The sequence below is a fragment of the Chlorocebus sabaeus genome, chromosome 14, assembly GCF_047675955.1.
Source record: "Chlorocebus sabaeus isolate Y175 chromosome 14, mChlSab1.0.hap1, whole genome shotgun sequence".
NCBI classification, from domain to species: Eukaryota; Metazoa; Chordata; class Mammalia; order Primates; family Cercopithecidae; genus Chlorocebus; species Chlorocebus sabaeus.
The window spans coordinates 82,891,589-82,896,465 of NC_132917.1; the positions used below are offsets into that span (position 1 = coordinate 82,891,589).

Here is a 4,877-nt window from a genome sequence, read left to right on the forward strand (position 1 = left end):
TGGTGGTGGGCACCTGTAATCCCAGCTACTTGGGAGGTCAAGGCAGAAGAATCCCTTGAACCTGAGAGGCAGAGGCTGCAGTGAGCCGAGGCCACGCCATTGCACTCCAGCCTGGGCAACAAGAGTGAAACTCCATCTCAAAAACAAACACACACACACACACACAACAAAAATCCTGATGTAAAATTATCATCATATTTTTTTACCTTAATCTCTTTCAATCTCAGTTTCCTTGTTATGTGAAGAAGGAAGATAGTATTGATTGCCTATTCAGTAGCAACCCTCAACTCTTTATACTTCTAGCTGAGAGAGTCATTTTCCCACAATAGAGGTCAAATATATGAAGACTCACTTCATTCAGCTTCCTCTTATATAAAGTTTGGCTTTATGAGAAAATCATGACCAGTTACTCTTGAGTGAGCTTCTGCTAAGAGTGGAAATAGATATAGGAGTGTTGTGGAAAGATGCTCCTCATGATAAAACAGAAAAATTTTATAAAAAACAACTTGTTTCCTTTATGCTTTAGAGGATGCCTTGTGTGGATTTGATGGGTGTTTCTGCAGCTGTAATATGAACAAAGAGAGATATTATTGATATATTATAGGTAGAAAGTTGAAAATAACCTAGAATTACCTACTACAGACATACTGTAAGGGAAAAAATTGCACATATTATTAACTCATTTTAATGAGATATTTTATTCCTCTCAGCCAAGTGTCCTAACCAAAGAAATAATTTAAATGAAAAAGAGAACATCACCTGCACTAGTACCATGGAGTTAATACTGCTTACTTTAAAATATTTTTTTTACCAACTTTATATAATACAAATTTAAGTACAAACTAAAAATGGAGCCTATATACAATATAACTCATCATTTTATCATAATCTACACTTGTGTTAAAACTACCTATAATTAAATGACTAATTTGGCTTTTAGAACAGTCATAATATAACAATTAATGTTATTAGGCTTGTTTACCAGGTTAAGTTAAAAAATGAAGTTCTGTATTAGGGCTAAAAGAGAAGATGAAGTGTATGAGTGCTAATAGTAATACAACTTTGGAAGAGAATAACACACTTTCAATCAAACAGTAAGAGTTTGATAAAAAAAATAAGAATATACCTAAATATCTATGCCTTTTGGCTAAGATCAAGTGTAGTATCTGTTCTTATAAGTTAAAAATACTAAAAAAGTATTTTTCTTCATTTTTAAATAAGAGCATAACCTTATCTGCCTTCAAAAATGGCTATTTTCATATAATGTTAATTTAAAAATAATAAAAGAAAAAGGCATCATGTATCAGGCAAATTGCAGTAATTGCATTGATTGCAAATTGTATTAATTGCATTGAAGGTTAAATCCTATTCTTTGTTTTTAACATCTCGCCCTATGTTTTAAATACAACCTTAAAATGCAATTAATAGTGACACTTTTTCTCCATAGCTTTGAAGTGCAAAATTAGAAAATGGCTAGAGGATGTTGCTACATAACCTTCTTAATGCTCTAGTTTGAACTATGGACCCTTATGCAAGCAGACTAAATGTACTATTTGGGGTACTCCAGCCTATTTCTAGGAAGATGATTGTCTAATCATTTCAGAGAAAATGTCAGAGCATTTTCCCAGCAGATATGGGTAACACACAGCACAGCTGCAAATGTAAATTCTTCCAGACATGACTTCAGCCCTGAGAATCAGCTTTACTTCCTTCCTTAAAAGCTCTTTATAATCAAAAAGTAAGTAAGTATGTAAAGGTGATATATACATTAATTAGCTGGAACATGATTATCACTTCACAATGTAGAGGTATCTTAACAACATTAAGTGGTGCACCTTCAATATATACAATATTTATATTTCAATTATATTTCAATAAAGCTATCTAAAAAAAAGAAAAAAATATCAGTAAGAAAAACAAAAAATAAACAAGATTTTACCTGCCCATAAAATTTTTGGAATAACAAGTTCTCTATATTTATATAGATACCTTTGAGGACTTTATAAGCCAAGGAAAATCTTGAATTCAGAAATGAAATGAGATATTTAAACTGGATGTTTGAAAGTTTCTAATTTCTTGCAGAGTAAGAAATGACATTTGCTATTTCTTTGTCTGCCAGGATCATATACAAATAATAATTTATTTAAATATGTGAATTAATAGTGTTTGTAATAGAGAAAAGTTTGTGGTCACTGAATTATTTTATTTTAGAGTTAAATCTTTTAGTGTAACTGTGTGAGAATGAATACTATACATTTTTTGTAAGACAAAGTTGACTAATCCTTAGCGTATTTCTTAGAAAATTTCTTTTTATATAGGCCTCCATGTCTTTCCTCTCCAGTCTGAGGCACTTCATGGTGCATTTAAGCTTTGCCTTTTACTTTTGTTGACATATGATTTTGAAAGTTACTAACTGATAGATGTTACAAGCAAGTTGAGAGGGCAGTGAGTTACTAAGATTACACTTTCAAGCCATCAAATAGAGACCATGTATTCAGCTATAAATTCCTCTCTGATTACCCGTAAAAACATTGTTTATACACCTATTTTATATTTAAACAATGTTATTTCTTTCATTTTCTAGTTGATTTAAATCCTGTCTTCTTTCATGTAACATGTTGTAGTAATTAACATGATAATGAGCATATAAAAGTCCATAGTACATTTTTGTTGAATTGAATTAAGAAACTCATGATATAGGACCATGAAATGAGGAATTGATCCAAGAGGTGAACAGTTGTCTTCTAATCCAAGATCTGTTTCTAATGAACAGTATATTGTCTAGTTTTGGTTTACTTTTTAAATTATTATTACTATTATTTAACTGGATTTGCCTTTAAAATATTTTTATGAACAGAAGTCACATCTTTTAAGTTTGAGAGCTTATGTTGTCTATTATTTTATTAAATGTTACCTATATTTTATTTTTTTCTAGTTGAACTAGTGGGACACTTAAGAGAAGCATTTTAAGATATTTAACTTAATTTTTATTTTCATAATTGCCATTTGTTTACAAACTGCATTCTCAAAATTTTCTAGGTCGACTAAATTTATTTTTCAAATGTATCCACCCTAGATGATTGGGGCAATTATTTTCACTATTATGATTTTGTTTGTTTGTTTCCAAAACCTCTCCTTAGTTCTTCATCTAAATTTCCTGTTTATGATTCAGGTTGTGATGTCCTCACTTATCAACAGGAGTTACTGTGGTTTCAGATCAACTTCTAACCACTGTTATCCTTCTTAGCCACCCTTTAGTCATAGGTATGTTCACTGGGTTTTTCCTAGAGCATGAAGTCCATATTTAGCACCTGTTCTTTCATGAGTACATTTCATAACCTGCTCTTTCATCAATATATTTCATAACCATTTATTATATTTCCATACCTGGTCAAGTTTTGTGCAGGTATTCTGTTAATTCAAGAAAAGTTTCAACTATATTTTTTATTATTGTTACTTCATCTGTAGAAACTCTGAAGAATTTCATGAATCAGATTTTCTTTATCATTCAGTTATGAAATGAAAAAGTCCAGATTTCCTTCATCCTCCTGGATCTTATAATGTTTTGAAAAGCATAAGTAATCTGGCTCTTCTTTAATCTCCAAACATACTTAAGGTAGGTTATTTTTTGGCAGTACTCTGGTAATTTTTTTTATGTATGTTTAGTTTGGACTCTACTATTTCAAGACTGCTCTTGAGTAAGTCCTTTTATTTTTTCGTATACTCACCAGATTTGTTCTTTGCTCTTTCTAAAGCTAACATCAACTCTTGAGCTATATTTTTTATGTTCCTTTGAAACATACTTTAGTTGCTTCTGTTTGTTGTTAACATATTTGCATAGTTCCCATGACAACCTGAATCTTCTTTCTGAGGCATTTTGAGCATAGGCTTCCTTTACCGCATATAGGTTTGCTTTATTAATATGTGGTTCTTTGCATTGTTAAAATCTTATTCAAATGTTTCTTCGCCTTGGTCTCTACTGTGCATGTTTAACTTTTTACATAATAAGTACTTGTTGTGCATCTTACTCAGTGGTTGATAAAATTTATCACAATCTGGGATATCAATACTTAGGACCATGAATATACTATGGTGATACGAGTTAGAGTTTGGTTAGATGTGCAGAGATGAAAACGTAAACACACACTCATACTACTGGGATAATCTTAATTTTTCCCTGGTAATATTTAAATAGATGCAGGACAATTAATTTTCTTATTAAACTTTTAATGACAAATCAGCATTCATCTTTATATAGTACTAAATATTAGAAAATGAAAACTCTCTATACTATTAATCCAACACTTGTGGAACATAAACCTAGTTTTAAAATATTTTGAAACATTCTCACACATCTGTTTCCAAAAATGTTGAGAGTCCTAAAGGAAAGTAGAAACCACTCTTTGTTGTTGTTGTTGTTGTTGTTTTTTCCCAGTATCAGTTATGACAAACCGATTTAAAATTGCTTGTTGCCTACCCCTCCGTAAGCCACATAGCACTTGTTATTATGTCTATCCTCATTCAGACCCTTTGAAGCTTTACAGGTGCGGTCACCCTTATAATTGCTCATGGATTCACTTCATCCTTACTATTCTGCCTAGCAAATTCAAACTACGAACGAGTCTATAGTCGAACCACATTACTCACACGAGGCCTTCGAACATTTCTTTCACTAATAGCCTCATGATGACTTCTAGCAAATCTTACTAACCTTGCCTTGACCCCTACCATTAATCTAGTAGGGGAACTCTTTGTGACTATGGCCTCATTCTCCTGATCAAATATCAGTATTATGCTTATAGAACTTAATATGCTAATTACAGCCCTTTACACCCTGAATATGCTAATCACAACACAATGAGGGGCACTTTTATATT

At 31.7% G+C, this 4,877-nt stretch overlaps 1 pseudogene; it reads left to right on the plus strand.

The window, feature by feature from the left end:
• The first annotated feature begins 1,130 nt into the window (after nucleotides 1-1,130).
• LOC119627478 (U2 spliceosomal RNA) lies at nucleotides 1,131-1,233 on the plus strand (annotated as a pseudogene).
• The last annotated feature ends 3,644 nt before the right edge of the window (nucleotides 1,234-4,877 follow it).